The sequence below is a fragment of the Amblyomma americanum genome, chromosome 5 (assembly GCF_052857255.1).
Source record: "Amblyomma americanum isolate KBUSLIRL-KWMA chromosome 5, ASM5285725v1, whole genome shotgun sequence".
Lineage (NCBI taxonomy): Eukaryota > Metazoa > Arthropoda > Arachnida > Ixodida > Ixodidae > Amblyomma > Amblyomma americanum.
The window spans coordinates 137,997,256-138,015,766 of NC_135501.1; the positions used below are offsets into that span (position 1 = coordinate 137,997,256).

Sequence of the window (18,511 nt, forward strand, 5' to 3'; positions counted from 1 at the left end):
CAAACCTTGTGGACTGTACAGAATATTCATGTCCAGCAATTTCGGACAAAAATTTTGAAAATTCGAAAATTGTAAGATACCTTTACGGTAATACTGAAGGTAACGGTCCATTCTTCTGATATGTGGCTAAATCTTTTTTTTCCAGTGTTTCCATCGGTCGCATCGAACAGTTAAGCCTCCCATAGAAAACCAGTGGGGAACGATTTTGAAGATAGCAAAAACGTTAATAGAAAAAAAATTCAAGACTGCCTTGAGGTAGTCTGCAGATATGTTGATCGTTATAGTGAAATCTTACATTATAGGAAAAAAAATGCGTTTATAAATGGTTTGCCATTCAAAAATGCTTTCGCCCAGAATTGCTTGGTATGTGATGGATTGATAAAACGCATGTTATTGGGAAGGCTCTGGGGCCTGGTACTGGGACGTGGCATCTGTCTTAAAGTTTTATAAAACTGCAATGAAAATGATATTTTTTTCAAGAAATATATATTTATCTACTTATCCTCTTGCACAGTGGATGAGTTTAGAGAGGATTGATACGGTACAAAAATTAGGGGCGGGAACTCTGGCTCCCGGTACCGTACAGTATTTCGGCAAAACGGGGTAAATATTTCAGAAACTTACAAACAGTTAAGAACAACAACAAAACTGGTTACAGGCGGAAACAGTAAATTACTCAGGTGTGAAAAACGCACGGTCATACGGAATACCAATCCAGAAACTAAGCAGGAAACAACAACATTAACACGGAAAACACACCGCACAGGTGGTAACACCCAATAATGTTAGGCTTTAGCAACGCACAAAAAATGAAAAAGGAAAGGAAGACCATGAAGCCACGTACAACGAACCATAATATCATCTGGTTATAGCACACAACTAAGACCTGCAAATTAATGCGGTTAGAAGAAAAAAAAAATGTGTTATGCGGTGCAATGAAGAAATAGGTATTTTTTAAATTCCTGTCTAATTGTCAGGAGAAGAGATCACATGACTGCAAGGAATCTAGCGGAAGATAACATGTCAAGGACCAACAGTCGAGGCAGGCGTCAAACGGTACTAGCACATATGGCATCAGCTGCTCATGAAATATGGCTTCTGTTTTCGCATCGGAGTCCGGTTTTTGTAAACAGCTGGTGTCGACATCTTCCTAACTTAAGCCCGTGTCGCCAGGTGGCAGCGCCTGTGTTGGCGCACCAGAGACCTCTGCAGGCCGGCGGGCAACACGCGGGCTCTGCGAACGCCCAGGGCAAGGCCAGGAGGTCCTGTAGCTGTTTCCAACGCCAAATGTCCTTGCTTTTCACGAGGAACTAACAGGACTGCTTGCATTACTGCCTGCTAACACACGGCAGTTGAGTGGTAATATGGGTACATCGTGTCTAACGCTACCTTGTTACGCGCCGGCATTAATAAGCTGACAAATTGGAACACAACATCGATTTTTCTGAAATGCACGCTTCAGACACTTGGCGGTCATTAGCTGTTTCTTTAAAACTTCCGGTCCACTTTAGTTGCGTAGGATGCCTGGACGATTCGTGCACAAAACTATTACCGTCTCCATTAATGAACCCTCGGAACGACTCAATCAACCGGACGTCAGTCATCTGCTGGCAGTACCGATTGTGAGTGCCACTTTTCGCCTGAAAATTGGCGGGAATCTCAATTGAAAGTTTTAAATTGGTGCGTTACCTCTTAACGCGCCCTTTCGTCAGCCCAATCAGCACTTTTAACTCAAACACATATCCGCCTTCACGCTTCAATCTGCCCAGAAACAACAGCAGAACGACGGTAAGGCATTAGCGACGCTGACCGAACCATACCACTCACCTCAGTCAGTCGGACTGGCGACGACCACCGCTCTCGAGCGACTACGGGACGAGGCGAGACGCAAGCAGATGCGCAAAAGGGGAGAATTTCGTCCCCACGTCGCACCACAAGAAACGTCGCACGTCTTCGTATAGTCGTTGCGTAAATCCCACTATGCAACCAGTGTAGAGATGCGCCGCCTCTCAACACATGAAAGGGATAAGCGGGTGCAAGTATCCACAGTCGTATAATCCTCAAAAGTTGTTCACTTCAGCAGTCTTTGTTTTGCTTGTTTCCGCAGGCAGCGGCACTGCACACTTAAGTCAAATTGAGGAAGGAACGTGGGCCCTGCTACACTTTGACTCGAAGCGCGAAACGAAGATTTGCATGCACGTCGTCAGTGCTCTGATAAAGCTCGGGGGCCAGATTCTCGATGATGTTAAATCTTCCTAGGATGCCTCCGATGACGAAGGTGGTGGCTGCGTCGGCCGAATAGGTGCAGGGAATGGCGCTCACAAACAAACACGACTATAGTGAAACAGCGTGTGAAGGGGTGGTGAGTGATTCGTGAGTGTCACTATTCACTGCAGTCAGGTCCAGCCGCACAAACAAAATCCCGCACGCGGTGTCTTTCACGCTACGCGAACGCAGTATACTTAGAAGCTGCGAGGAGACATGGGCAAGCAAACGCAGCAGCCGACGCTGAGCGCGGCGTGTCGCGGAGAGCCTGGCTCCGTCGCGGTGTGGCCGTTTGCCACAGGCAGGGGCGAGTGTGAGGGCAGCGCTGGGGTGAAGAAGAGGTGCGGCGGAGAGTGAGGAGCGAAGAGGAGGGTGCTGATAGCAGCCGCTGGTGTGAGCGAGGTCTCAGGTAGAAGCCACGCTGCACGGGGTGAGAGGGAGCGGCGATAGGCGCAGAATAAGAAGAAGGCTACGGGCAGAAATTAAAAGAAAAGAGAAGTACGCGAAGGTGTGCGCGTTGAACGGATTGGGAGCTGAGGGAACGGAGAATTGGTTCGTCCTTAGGCTGGAAACGTTGGCAGTAACGTTTGAACTTAAAGGGTTTAGGTTTGATTTTGAGATTTTTCAATTTCTGATTCAGGTTTCTCGGTTGGGTTTAACGCACTGAGTGGACATTGTACTGCTGCTGCTGGTTTATTTTCTATTATATTTTGTTTTTATTCATGCGATATCCTGCTTCAGTCCTCAGGTCTGGCATCTCTTTCTGTGTTGTACATGTATACACGTACAGCTCGTTAATGGTAACGGACTGGATTCCAAGAGAAGGCAAGCTTAGCAGGGGGAAGCAGGAAGTCAGGTGGGCGAATGAGATAAAGAAGTTTGTGAGGTTAAGTTGGCCGTAGCTATCTCAGGACAGGGTTAATGGAGAGATATGGGAGATGCATTTGTCCTGCAGTGATCCTATAGTCAGGCTGATGATGAGGATGATGATGATGCTCATGTTCTACATATATGTACAAGGAGTAGAATGGGCAAGAATAGAGACTAAAAAGCACGTACGTGTCCAGTCGGCGTCAACCTTGTGTACAGCGCTCGAGCAGTGGGCGCCACGCAAAGTTGAACTTAGAAAGCAGCCGATGGTCGACGGCCGAAGTTCTCATGCCCACCTCACATGCAGATCTATGTGGCTGTACTTCGGCGCAGGCGTTGCTTCCAAAAACTGGAAGCTGCGACGGCGCGCGGGTTTTTATGCACGGAAGTGAGCTGCTCGAGTTCTCGACACAAGGTTGACTCAGGCTGTGCTTATCTCAGCTCGTGTGCAATGAACTGCACTGACTGGTTGATTCGTTCATTGGCCCTCTTTCCACAGCCCGCATCACCACCAGCACCATACGAGATGATGGAAGCCGGGAAGGGTAGGTAGTGAGCACCGGGTATGGAGGACCCATAGCGAACGCAAACACTGTCTGTGAACATAACACACTTTTTGGCCTTGTCATACAGGGCTTTAGTGAGCAGGAAAGCAGATTCGTGTTTTACAGTAATGAATCACGCTTACGTCCATATTGTTCGCAAAGTGATTATGACGTCGTGCTTCCCCTTTGATGAAGAACTCGTATGACTGTTTGCGTTTGACTCGTGCCAGGTAGCATGTGCAGATCCTCTTTTTTGCCTTCGAAAACTTGGGCGCAGCAGCGTCTTTCGCGAATTTATCTCATGATGGTTATAATTATAGCACACGACACAGAAATACAAGGGAATGAGAAAATAAAGGGGTCAGAACAAGTGGCTCGGGAGATTTCGGGTGCAGACGACTACCAGACGGAGCTTGTGATAGTCAATGTTAGCATAGCGAAGATATATTAGTGTAAACTGGTGAGAGCTGCTCATGCGCACTGACTAGGCAGAGACGAGCCCCTGCGTGCGCAGCTATCATCTGGCCGATCCGGGGTATACATCTACGCTAGTAAGCGTCCGCTGTGCTAAAACTCTCTAATGCCTTTCTTTACTGCTAATGTACACAGTCTGCTCTGCGAAAAACACTCGCGCACCGATAAGAGGGGCAAAAACGGAAGTAAGTCCACGGCCGTCAGTTAAATTTATCTACAGTCACGACCATGGGCAGTTGGTATCCCGACTTGGCAGGCAAACAAGCGATCCTCACATCACCAGCCCATTGTAATCGCTGCCCTACACTGTCATTACAGTGTTTATGGAGTGACGAAACACAGAACAGCTGCGCTGTAGTTCCAAGGCACAATAATGTTAGCGCCACTATGCCACGGGGGTGCGCCCTTCAGTAGGCATATTGTGACGTTGGACTACTGTTGGAGGAAGCTAACGTAACCAAAACTACGAGCAAAAGAACTGATTAGAAGCGATGTTGGAAGCGGATGCAACAATACCTGCCACATCTGGGCATGCCAGAAGAACCTAAAGCGGTTAACTGTGGACGACACAAAACACTTCTGCTATGCCAGTGGACACATGCCAATCACGCAAACATGAATTCTACTACTGCATCGCTCTGTCAGATGAGATATTGAGGGTGGTCATCTCGTCTGCAATACTCGCCGAACGTGGCTGCAGTGAAGTGGATGTATGCCTGAGAGCATGCAACTCGTCTGCAACGGCTTCCTGCAGACGACATACCGATAACCAGGCAATCACGGCTTCAAAGGGTAAGGTCGAACAGAAGAATCGCAAATGCAGCTGCGTTCCTGCAAGTATGCAGGTTCCTGCGTTCGTCCTTGTCTTTCCGTGGCGTGACTACAGTTGCTCAGAACAAGCGATTCCTCAAGGTAAAAATAAGTATCGAGATACAAGATGCGGTGCACCGAGCAGACGATAAGTTTTGACACGCGCTTCGGCAGCGGCGTCGTATCGTGCTACCACTGTAACATTTCGCGTGAGCAGACACTTGATATTTCTCTCTCTCTCTCTGTGTCGTACGGCCTCGTTCGAATAACATGAGCAGAATAAGGTTTATTTGCTAGAGGCACTAGCAAAGCATGCGTGGAGACGAAAAGCGCCACACCCTAGAGCGTACGGAAATGCCTCGAAGCATGCAGACGACAGCGGGGCTGTCGTCTGCTACGACGCGCCAAGCATAATAACTTCTGGCTCTCGATTCCAGCAACTTGTAATGCTTCAGGACGTCATACGAGAAGCTGCTGCAAGAAAAGCGCAATTAGGACTTGATTCCGACCAAAGACGAGTTGTGGCGATTTGTGCTTCAGAAGTATACGGAGTCATCTCGCCGGTTTGTCTGGTAGTACTGAAGTTCACGTACTACACAACGAGTTTACACGCGAACGCTTAGTAAGAAAGCCTGGCATCAGCAAGCGTACGTTCGCATTACGCAACGAGGCGATGTCAGTCGTAGCCAATAGCTAAATTAGCATCTTATCTCGATTTGTTGGCTGGGGTGTACAAACTGCCTCGACCAATCCCTGGTGCGTTTTTTTTTTGTCGTAGCCGACGCTCAATTTCTTTGCGCACGGCACTCCTGGAAGACGATGCGTAGGAATGCCGTCTGCTCAACCCGACTGCAAACGATGGCCATGGTTTTCAGACGACGCACCCACTGAGTTCCAACTTTAAGTGGCGAAAATTCTTAAGGACCCATTTATGCGCTTCGCAAGATAAATTCAATAAATAAATGATGGAAGAAAGAAGGAATGCGGGAATGAATTAAAAGGAAGAAACGAAGATAAAACGAAAGGAGAACGGTTAGAAAGAATAAAAGAATGAAAGATGAGATGTAAAGAAAGAATAAAAGAATGAGAGATGAGATGGAAGAAATAATGAAGGGAGAAAGAAAACAACTAAGGGAAAAGGGGATGGAAAGATATGATATGCATGACGGAAGCCAACAGTCAGAGAAACCAGGGAGCATAGGGGATATTATTTTTTAAATTTGTAGATGTCATCAATGCAGGAGTATTAAAAGCATAAGAAACAACACTCACATGCCGCCGGTGGGATCGGAACCCACAACCTCCGAATGAATTTTGCGCCCGGCGCTCTACTAACTGAGCTACGGCGACGGCTGACCAACCTTCTGCTTTTTGGGGTGCTTACGTGTAGTGTAACCGAACCTTGGGAGTGTTCACCATTGCCAACCTCGTCCATAGCGGCGGACGCGGTACGTCCTTTCATCAATGGGAGATTAATAAAATCAGAAGAAAAAAAACAACCACATGCCGCCGGCGAGATCCGAAGCCACGACCTCCGCAGCTCAGATGACAGAACGCAGGACGCGAAATTCGATGGTCGGGGGTTCGGACTGCACCGGCGGCATGTGGTTTTTTTTTTTTTTGCTTTTATTAATCTGCCATTGATGAAGACACCCCAACTAAAAAAAAAAAAACACATCCGCTATGCTACTTGATTTCGCTGACCGTTGGAAGCTTCCGTCAAGTAGGAGATATGGAGGAAGTGATCATAGAAATGAGGAAATAAAATAATATCAAGAAAAATAAAGTAGGGAAGCCGGGAAGAAAGGAAGCGGAAATAGCGGCAATACTGTAGCACAGCCTGAATCAGCGCGTTTAACCCGTTAGCTACAAGCGAGCCAAGGTGGTCCCAATGAGAGAGATCCTATACCTCGAAGAGCAGCTATAGACGCAACGGTGGTAGAGAAGACGCGCTTCCTCGGGCAGAGATTCTCCTCGCGTGCGGGTCTAAGCCAGGTTGAACGCCGTGCGGGCGGGCGCACGGTGAGGTCGTCGCGGGCCCCATTGGTGAGGCAGTGCACGTCCGGGGGAAAGGCGCGCGCCTCGGCACCTGCCGATGCTGCCCCTGCGGCCCCTTAGCGACACGTTCTCCCACCTTTGGCCAGCCGGCAAAGCAAGACGGTGTGAGCAGAAACAAAAAAGATTATTCGTCTCTTGATCTTTGCGTTGTGTTCAAATTTCTCTCCGCTGATATATCTCTGGCTGTGGATTTCCTCGCGATTCGCGCGGCTTTCAAGAATTCCACCGTGTTAAGAAAGCAGGAAAAAAAAAGGCGGCTGTTGGGATTTTGTGCGTGCGCATGGCGTCTTCACCGTTTGCAGTTGTGCGATTCACGCTTAATTTCTTACGGCGGTGGTTCAGCGGATGTGGCGGTCGGCTGCTGAGTACCAGAGCCCTTTATAATACCGGGTGTCTGGCGAGAATTTCGGGAAATTCATGAAGATAGAGTTCATCGCTCGGTTTTTGAGGTGAAAACGAAATAAAAAATTAACCTTTTCAGGGAGACATCTTCAGTCGCGGCAGATGTTTGTTACAAAAGCATTCTAACAAGGCAGCTAATTAAATAAGTCATGTCCAGCTATTTCGGACAAATATTTTGAAAACTGGAAAATCGTAAAATACCTTTACCGTAATATTGAATGCAATGATCCATTCTTGTGATATGCAGCAAAATCTTTCTTCGAAAGTGTTTCCACCTGTCGCATCGAATAGTTAACACTGCCATAGAAGAGCAATGGGGAACGCTTTTGACGGCAGCAAAATCGTTAAGAGCAAAAATATTCAAGCCTGCCGACGGGAGATGTGCGGATATGTTTATTGTTATAGTGAAATCTTACATTTTATGAAAAAAAAACGTGTTCATAAATGGTTTCCCGCTCAATAATGCTTTCTGTCCAGAATTGCTGGGTATTAATTAACGCAATCTAATCGTTAGTCCACCGAGAGTTGGAAGCCACGGAAAAGACTAGCTGCCACATCGCTGTTCCGAAGACAAATTTATTCTGCAAAGCCCTGCAGCGCCAGCAAATTCGGTGCTTTTGTACCCGCAAAAACAAGAGTGACAGCGTGAGGCGCGTAGGAAGCTCGATGAGAATTTCTTCGCGCTGCAGGGATTTGGAGAACGAATTTTTCCTCCGTTTCAAAAACTGATATGGCCCATCTAGTCTTGTCCGTGGCTTCCAACTCCCCACGGGCACTAACCGCGACGCCGTTTTAGTTAAGTCATCTCAGCTACCGCAGCGGTGGTAACTGGCAAAAACCAGGTAGACCTCTCCCATTTTATTAAAGTCTCTCTCCTCCTCCTCCACCTGGCATGCGGGAGGTGCGGGGTTCGATCCCCAGTGCCCTATAGGTACCCACCGATAGTGCAATGGGTACACGCTTTCTCCTGGCCTGGCGGTTAACTTATCCGGGGTGAAATGCTTGGCAGATGGGTCTTATGCTGCATCCTCGTGTAAAGAAAAATACCATATACCATGGCGCTCTTTGACTAAAGCTGCCTTTGAGCCATACGAATTTATTATCAGTTATAAAATTAACAAATGAATAATAGTTTATTTGTTTCGTAATATTGATTTGATAGTAATTGACTTCCACTGCGGCGGACAGTTTCTTCTTGAAAAGAGACTTGCTATTTTCACCGCCATATTTTTTAGAAAATTTTGAAGGTGTTTGCTTCAAAACAGGGTGTACCATTTGCGAAAGTGCGCTTCAATATCCGACTAGTCCGTGGTCACTTCACAGATGTTGACAGACGGTGGCGCCACCTATGAGCCAAGCAGCTATCTACAGGCGGCGCCCTGCAACGGTTTATTCCCGCACCATGTTTATGTTTTGAGCAGCGCTGAGAAGTTCGTTGGAAAGCCTTTAGTGGCGTGACAGTTTGTTAACGTCGAAGCATTGGCTCGACTGAAGAGCCAGATCTCGATACGTGGGTGCTATATGAATGAGTGTCACAAGTGGTGCGGCTAAGGAGGCTTGGTTTACGGTTTGGGTTTATGGAGGGTTCGAAAACGACTCGAGCTATGAAGGACGCCGTAGTGGATGGCTCCAGAAATTTCAACCACCTGGGGTTCCTTAAAGCGCACTTACATCGCACAGCACACGGGCCTCTGGCATTTCGCCTTCATCGGAATTCAACCGCCACGCCCGGATTGAACCCGCGTATTTCGGGTCAGCAGCCGAACACCATAACCACTGTGTCACCGCGGCGGGTGCGGCTAAGGGGTTCAGTATGAAAGTGGACCTTGTAGAGCTGTTATTAATGTCAGTTTGTCGTCGTGGAGGGGATGAAAGGTTCGTAACTCTTTCCGTGAAACTGCTTTTCGGACAAGTTGGTTCATTTCTGAGACCTCGAAAAATGCAGAGCCAGCAGAAAAAAGACACACAAAGACGATTGCCTCGCACGCGGACCAAGTATGCGGAGATAGTGTACGGCCTTACTACGTTCTTTTCGTACTGAAGTGCTTGCCTGATGATGCATTTGTTTTAACAAGCCGAAAACAAGTAAATCAAATTGTCTTTGAGCAATACCCTTCAGATCCGTGTGTGTTCTTTTTCTTTGTGTCGATTTTTTAAAGAGCGTTACTCTTATTAATCGCGTTTCTCGATTTCTTGGGGTCTGCTGCCACCTGCCTTCCTCGTGAAATTTTCTAAGTCCGAGGTATTCAAGATGGCGGCCCCCACAGTAAATCAGTTAGCAACCCAATTGGTGATTGATTGGGGACGTCATTAGCATATCGAATTGGTGATTGATTGCTGGCGTCACTGATATTTCCACTTGGTGATTGATTGGTGAGGTCACTTATAAATCCATGATATCAGCCAATAATGGTAGTTAATTGATTACGTCATTAATTAATCCAAGATGTTTGCCGACATAGGCCGCCACGTAACTATGACGTCATAGTCCACTTTAATCTAATTCATATCAATTCTAGTAAACGAAACAGCTAAATATCGTTACTTCAGTGTCTTCGAGACGGTGGCGGAACCATTTCTTTTGCTGTCCCTTAAAAAATTTAGGAACTTTTTAATTATGTTTATCAATGCTATCGACCACGGCAATGCCAGGCACTGCCCCTCAAGCTCTCCTTCGCTTTGGCAGGCCTGAATTTGTACTTTATTCTTTGATAATAAACATGCACGCACGCTCACACGCGCACATAGTATACTCCTTGTGTTTGACTTGATTAGTGCGGTAGTCTCTGGTTGAATAAGTTAATCAAGAATGAAAGCCTGCTTACATTTGCTGTCTTCACTTTCTCTTGCCTATTATGAATGCACCGCCCATCATTTTATCCTCCCGAGCCAGAGGTCGCGGGTTCGATGTACTACGTCTGTGCTTGGAAATTGACAACACATACGCCAGGTGATGAGATTGCTGCGAACGTATCAGAATACTCAATCCGGAGCTCTCCATAACGCAGGTTGTTACTTGTAGCTTTCGAATAAAAAGCTGTTGCATCTCAGTGCAGCGTCTTCTCTCTCTGAGAGAAATGTGTCGTCTGCGTGAAGTAGCTACGCGCATAGAAAGTTTCACGAAGTGGCCTAGATGGGACAGAAGAGCCACCAGCGATCGTTTCTGAAACAGCACTCTGTCCACCAGGTAAATTCCTGGAAGAGTTAACTTCGACTTGGCTATAGGGTGCTTGCCAGAAAAGGTGTATTCGGCTTCTGAAAGTTTTCTATATAAATTAAATTATTTCACTGCTGCCTACTGTCGATAATTCGAAATCAAGCGATACCGAAAATTTGTACCAAATACGCCGAGTTCGAATTAACGGCAGCCATTCAATACATTTAGTGCTGACTAGACCCAAGTTTCAGCTCGAGTAAGCCGGCAGTTCGAATTAAGCGAGTGTGAATTAACAAGCCACTGCAGCAAGTTTTCAAGTTCACTTTTTTGATAAATTAACTTTAACCGGTTATGCAAATGAGCCAAGCATTTCTTGAAGGTTTGCCTCGTGAAAAAGTCGTACTTATACAACCTAATTCACATTTCTGGCCAATTAGCAGCCAAGCAAAATACGTAGCATTCACTTCCAGGTGATTCTGTGCCTCTCCAACTGTGGATGAACTACAACCGCGCCTATTTTTTCTTTAGGCACAATTTTGTGACGCTGTATGACTACGCAATCCAGCGGAGCTGACGACACCTCTAACGCGCGCTCGTCTGCCTATACATACCTTCCGCATAGCAGACGACACATCGCCAACAACCGCATCTGTCCGGTCGTTTAATTAAAAGCAAGCGTGCAAACGCAGTTGCAGGCCTTAGAAGAGTTAGGAAGTGCTCAGCATGATTAAACACGCGTCTGACAGAATAACAGATAGCCGGGTGACGCAGGCGAAGTCGGAAAAAGCTCGCAGCGTTGAAAACACTCCGGCGCCCACTCGTGTGTAGGAATCCGCTTCGTATACACGGGTGGTTTCGCGGTTTGTCGCCAAGTCGTCGTATCATCGGCGTCGTGGTGTGACACGTGCAGAAACCGCGTTGCCTCTTGTGTTGTTTTATTTCTCGTTTCTTGGAAAAAGAAGAAAAAGCAATTACGAAGCCGATTAGCCATGCGGAGACGCGGAGCGTGCACATACGCGTATACGTGCCGGCGCAGCAACCGTTTCTGCTGGCCGCAAAAAAATAAATAAAAATAAAAGCAATATGTTCTCGCGAGAGAGTCTCGCTGAATGCGACAGATAGTTGGTGGCGAGGGAGCGTCGCATCGCCCCGGGACGAACTGGAGAGGTGCCACTGTAGGCGCGCGTTTGCGGTCGCGGTCTTTCTTGGATGAGACCAGGCAGGGGGAGTATGTAGGCGGGAATGTCACAAGACGGCTATTACCCCGGGTATCACGCGCCCGCTTCGCGCAGCCATGCGTATAATGAGTCGAAGCAAGTCGACAACTGTCACAATTACAGAGAAATAGATGACTCGGAGTGAATTAGCGAAGGGTCCGAGAGAATGGGTTGATCAATAGACTAAGGATAATGGATGACCTTCCTCGGCCAGTGAAGTGGTAGGCAGGCGCTGAGCGGGAGCAGTTTGAAAGAGTTTCGCGAAGGGCCTTACTCCTGTCGTAGACGTGACATGGGTGGTAGGAGCAATGACGCCTTTGTACGATCTCAATCGATCAATCAATCAATCAATCAATCAATCAATCAATCAATCAATCAATCAATCAATCAATCAATCAATCAATCAATCAATCAATCAATCAATCAATCAATCAATCGGTGCATCAAGAAGTCAATCAATCAATGAATCTATAAGTCATTTCCTTGACTGATTCAGTGAGTATGGATATGTATGCTAACGAACGAGGTGCACTCGTGAAAGGTATTTTTATCTGAACCGCCTTCATGTACAGCCTTTGCCAAAAGCAACCAGCTGACTGCATGGTTTGCTTCTCATTCGAATAGTAGAGCCCTTACGGCTTCCCTAAAGATCAAAATGTTCTCGGAAGGCGAGGATAAGGGTTCTCCTTACCATACAGCGGTTTAGAGCTTGAGGGCTGGCATAATAGCTTCAATATACGACTGAGAAGCGAACCGTTTAGCCTGGGTACTTTTGGCAAAGACTCTGCGTCCGTAGGTATAGTTAGGTATTTCGCTCTCTTCCCCAATTACTCTGCGTGATTTCATATAAACACAGTCAACAAAACTAGCAAGAATAACCAATAATCTGCTGAAATCGTGTCTGGTGTACGTGGGTGTGATCAGGTTTCCGCGAAATACAAATGTGTCCCGGGTTCAGATGCGTTGCGGTATGATCTGCTGAGGGTTCCTGTCAAGCCGCTTGACTTTAGAATCCTCGCCTGTGTACTTCCCATATTGTCATAATTGGGCAACTAATAAACCTTTATTTAAAAAAAAAGATATATTGTGGTTTGAGCCTCCCGAGATACGCTAAAGGGGCACGTTAAAATCCTCAATAAGTAACCGGTTTAAAGTTGCTAGCAGCAACATCATATAGGCTCAAACCACAAGTTCATAAGTAGAAGGCTCAGGTTACAAATTGCGAAGCTCAAGGCTTAAGTCATAAGTTACAGACACCGAGGAATAAGTTGCAAGGCTCAATAGACAAGTTGCAAGACTCAAGCCATAATCTCACGGGCTCAGGTGAGAAGCTACAAAGCTCAAGACTACAGTCACAAATTTCCAGGCTCAAGACTTAAGCCATAACTTGCAAAGCTCAAGTCATAAGCTGCAAAGGTCAATGCTCCAGTCACAAGCTAGAAGGCTGAATTCACAAGTTGCAAGGCTCAAGTCACGAACTAGACTGCTAAATTCATAAGCTGCAAGGCTAAAGACCCGAGGCACAGGGCTACCCTCAAGGCAAGCTGTCATGTACATAGCTTCCCGAAACTACCCACGTGCGCAAAGTTGGTGCCCCAGTAAGAATCGTCACGCACCAGCGCACCTAATCGCAATCTCCCTTCAAGGCGTCCAAGGCCCCAGCAGGTAAAGCTCAGCGAGCCCTGTGCTGGACGTGGACAGACAGTGACTTTCCTACTCTCGCTTTGTTGAGCAGCTATCATAAATTGTTCCTGTCAACACACGCACGTTAATGTGACACTCCCGGTACATGAAGGGCACCCAGCGCAATAAGCGAGTCACGCGTGAACACGCGAAGAAAAAAAAACAACAACAAGAGAATGACGACCTAAAAGCAAATAAATTGAAGACCAAACAAGGTATGTTCGTAGAATAGCAATGTCATTAATCGTAGCGTAATTAAGTTTGCCTGTCGACATGTGGCCAGGTTGTGGCCAATAAACCAGAAGAGCGTCGCGACGCAGGGGCCGGAGCCAAACCGTGCAACCGCGATACGCTCTACTGAGCAGATGATAGCACCTATTCTTTTTACTCACCTTGTTTCCATTTATCTTATCTACTTTTATTTACGTTGTTGGCATCATTTCGGAGCAAGGAGCAAAGAAGCATGCGCGCAGAGATTAGAGGCTGCCGGGCGAGTCATCTGTCTTCCTCTCCCCTCCAGACAATTAATACCTTATCGATCTTTTGCCTGGACTGAATGCGGGCAGACACGAACGTGCGTCCGATTATATGGTGATAAAAATAATTGGTTAGAGATGCGTTGCAAGGGGGTTTGTTCTGTGGGATCAACCTTAGAATTGCGCTAGCAATACGATTACTATTCCTGTTTGAAGCGATGGAATTGGTCCAGGCTTTGCCGTGCGCGGCCTGTTGCATTAATTACAGCAATTTCTTATGATCAAAGTAGCATCATCCACAGTCAGATGAAGGTCACTGAAGAACGATGACCTCTCCCGATGACCTCAAACTTTACACTGTCTTGTGTCAGCCCCCAACACAAGAATGCATTTATTTACTCTTGCCTCCCTTTTTTCCCTTACCCTCCTCCTTCTGAGCCACCGCGATGGCTCAGTGCATGCAAGTGCATGCACGAAGATTCCACCTCCCAGTACAATAACGAAGATTCCACCAACGAAGATTCCACCTCCCAGATTCCAACGAAGATTCCACGAAGATTCCACCTCCCAGTACAATAAGTCGTAACTCCTAAAGAAGGAAAGGATACAAAATGTATCGATTAGTCCCCGAAAACATTTGTGCGCGGAGCGGAATATGAACCATGCTCCAGGACACGTAACATCACAACGATAGTTCCCAAAGCGACATTTGTGCTTATGTTGTTCGTTTATCAAAGCTTCGAAGCTTTCATAATACATAAATGTATACGTATCGATCGATGTTAGTTTTTTTCATTTGTAAATTTGCTCCTGCAGTCACATATTTGCCTGCGCACATCTCGGCGCTCACCTATGGGGCAGAAACGTGGAGGTCAACGAAAGGGTTCAACTTAGGTTAAGGACCGCAGCGGGCGATGAAAGAAAAATGATTGGCGTAACGTTAAGAGAGAGGAAGAGGGCAGAGTGGGTCGGGGATCAAACACGGATTGATGACGTCCCAGTCGGAATCAAGCTGAAGAGATGGGCTTGGCCAGAGCATGTAATGCCAAAGCAAGATAACCGATAGCCCTTAAGGGTAACTGTATGGATTCCAAGAGAAGGCAAGCGTAGCAGCTGGCGGCAGAAGGTTAGTTGCGCGTATGAGATAAAGAAGTTTGCGGGCATAGGGTGGGCACAGCTGGCAAAGGACAGATCTCCCCTAGGAAGGCTTGAAGTTTTTTCGATTGATGTTTTTGCAACTGTGAACGACGTTTGCAAAAGGTTTCTATGGCAGACTCAATCATTCGATGCGAGCAATAGGAAATCTGCAGACCAGAATAATGGACCCTTACTTGTCCAAAAATCCGGGACGCGTCTTTTTGGTCAGCTGATGAACATGAAAGTTTTCGGCGAGGACACCTTAAACAAGTACATAGTAAGTTTTTGGGTGTCCGTTTTCTTTTTTTTTTTTACCCTGAAGGTGGCTTGATGGCCCAGTAATAAAAATGAGCCCCAAACCCCTGTGCGCAGCGTGAAGAATTAATTACAAACGGTTTTGCGCTGGTAGCTTCGGTCTCTGTCGGAGCCATGTGTGCACTGCGCCTTGACGTCGCGATCAACCTGCTAACGTGGGCTACCATACTCAAATATTTTGGACAAAAGCATTTTTGAGCGGGAAACGTTTTATAAACGCAGTTTTTCGCTATAATGTAAAATTTCACTATAAAAATCAATATATATCCGCACGTCAACCGACGGCAGTCTAGAATTTTTTTTCTATTAACGTTTTTGCTATCGCCAAAAGCGTTACCCACTGCTTTTCTATGGCAGTCTTAACTTCGATGTGACCGATGGAAACATTTTAAAAGAAAGATTTTTCTGCACGTCGAAAAAAATGAACCATTACCTTGAATATTTCTTTAAAAATATCTTACAATTTTCTGATTTTCAAAGTTTTTGTCCGAAATTGTTGGACATGACACATTGTGGTGACGTCGGCGTCGCTGGCAAGCACTGGTTGTCACTGTAAACAACTAGGTTTATGACATCACAAAAGCTGGGGCAAGTTCACCTTGATGCCACTCGATTCTGGTGGCAATGCCGACCGACTGCTCGGACAACATTCAAAATCATATTAAAATATATTCCATTCAACACCTGCGACCGAAACTTGCTACAAGGCATCTCCATACGTTCATGAAACGAATCATACTGTTTGTTTGCGTTCGACAGTTTGTATGTGTATCCCTTTAATACGAAGAAAGTCCCTTGTATAAGCTCTCGCTCTCTGAACCCCAACTTCATATCCTCTGTGGTAATCGGATAAGATTCCGCTTATTGTGAAAGAAGGATTCAAGTAAATCCAGGAAGAAGGAGGAGAGTAGGGGAAATAAAGGGAGGGATAATGGTAGCGTTACGTGTGCAAAGAGCATACACTCTGTGTCTGCACTCATCGCCGCAGAGCTGGGCGAAGCATTATTCGGAGCGGCCGTCCTCCATAAACTTTGTCACTAGGCGGACTGAAATGGAAGTTCTCTGGAAGTTGACGCTGAAATGGAAGTTGGCGCAGTGACGAAACGAAACGCGGCTGCATGCTCTGCTGTCCTCATATCCGTCGCCTCGTTTTAAAAGCGTGGGAACGAGTGCATTATCCGCCACCGATCGAGACGCCGCCGAGGATCGGCCGAGCTGAGCCAAGTTCCATTAGCACCAGTCGGTGGCCTTTTCCAGTTCACTTCACTTCGGAAGCGCATAAAACCGCATCGACCGGTACCGAAGGGCGCGCATTTCAACAGGGCGATCGAAACGGGCGGATAAGAGGGCGGCAAATATTCATAACGACTTTCGTCGTCAACTGTGCACCGCCTTTTCGATAGGATATAGTATATGACGCGCAGGAGACTAGCGAGGTCAGGCGCGTTTTGTCTTCGGACGTGTGTGACACCGTATCTTTGGGTGGAGCGGCGACGTGATTAACGGTCGCCGGAAACGGAAGCATTCAAGGAACTTTCTCGAGTTCCTTGGCACGGCAATGCTTTGTTGCGGCTTTTGCCTGAGTTCGAGTTCGTTTGGGAGATTCAGTGGAGGTCGCGCAGTTGCACGTAGGATTGCAAAGCGTTAGATTTCGGAGTCTGACGCGATTTGAAGGTTGTCGTTGTCTCTCCAGGAAGGGGACTACCAATCTTTCCTTGACGTAATGGCCACTGAATCTCCGATAAAAATTTACAGGATAAAGGGCCCAAGCGGCTGGCTTAGCTCGTGTATTTCGTTCAACCTCCTTGCAAAAACTAACTGTCGTAGAGCTCTTTAATCTGAGTAGGTTAATCATGAATGGATCAGCTGCAAGTTGCGTCTGGCTTTACGCTGATGCCGCGCAGCTCAAACTGAGAAACACTGCGCGTTGTGCTTGGATTCTGAGGTATGAATAAGCTATAAACCTTCCAGGGCACTGAGCATGGAGTTTATAGGTTCTAAGTTGGGCCGACGTAAGACAGTTGGTTGTGTGTAGCCAATTAGTCGCAGATGGAAGCACAATTGGACACTATGCATGAAGACAGCTTGGTTAGCAATCGCTACATCCGTGACTTACCGCTGTATGTGACCGCCAATCAAAGAAATATGGACCGACATGTACAGATGATGTTAGACGAGGCAGTTTTAGTTGAAGAATACGAGTTGTTTTTTGGGCAAGCTACTTTAGACACCCCTCTAATGTGATTCCAGGGCATCAGCTGCTTGTGTAAGCATTTCTCTGCCCGAGCGTCTTGGGCCCAAGATGTACCTTGCACTGTGCGTCGAAGTTTTGTCTTCTCACTTGAACTGCCCCTATCACCTGAGTCTCGGCTAAATTGAACTGCAGTACTGAGGCTTAGCTGGCAGGAAAAGTACGGAAAGGGAGATGAAAGCTTCAGCTTACAGGCTTGTCCGCCTGTTTGAGAGCCTGAATTAGAAGTGCATGCTGTTTGGGAGAACTAAACCGATGTCCTGGCAGCCGGCCAGTTATACCAAGATTTTGAGCTAAATCTAAGCTGGGGGTGGCATTCAATATGACAAAATGTGCGTCATTATTGGGCCATGAAGAATAGAAGGAAGTCCAGAAGCTGGGAGCAGAACTCAATTTGGAAAGAAATACTTTATCATAATTCTTATAAAATAAAAAGAAAGCTCGGGAAGAAGATCAAGAATGCTTTATTTGATAGTTGGCGTTACTAGAGACCGTATATGTTAAGGGTATGTATTCTGCAGATTTCAGTCCCGATGTAGTAGCGATGCTTACCTTATGTGTTTGACTAAGATTACTGAAGTTTAGATGGAACCAACGACACTAGACCGGAGGAAAGGGAAGTTTGATCTCTGTTAATCTGGCAAGTCACCTTTTTTTATTCTGGGCAGCGCCGCCACATACGCTAGGAGTAGTGTTGCTCACTGCAATATCTACACGTTGGGATTTGTCTTTGCGGGGAACATATACATCGTGCGGTGCTTGCGTGAGTTTATGCTTAGTGGATTAATATAGCGACTCTTCTTCCGTGGCGACAGTGTGGGAAAGCGGATGAGTGAATTAAAAAAAAAAAA

At 46.6% G+C, this 18,511-nt stretch overlaps 1 protein-coding gene across 3 annotated transcripts in view; it reads right to left on the reverse strand.

Moving 5' to 3' along the window:
- Window positions 1-18,511, reverse strand: part of LOC144132767 (sperm-specific sodium:proton exchanger-like) — a 289,947-nt gene that overhangs the window by 118,516 nt on the left and 152,920 nt on the right. The window contains exon 1 of one of the 3 annotated variants that reach the window (XM_077665411.1): window positions 1,828-2,551. The exons of 1 other annotated variant lie outside the window; for it this stretch is intronic. The gene's annotated coding sequence lies outside the window, so the exon portion shown is untranslated. Of the gene's footprint in view, window positions 1-1,823; window positions 2,552-18,511 lie in introns of those variants that run through there. One more of the 3 variants, XM_077665413.1, reaches the window with a different exon arrangement.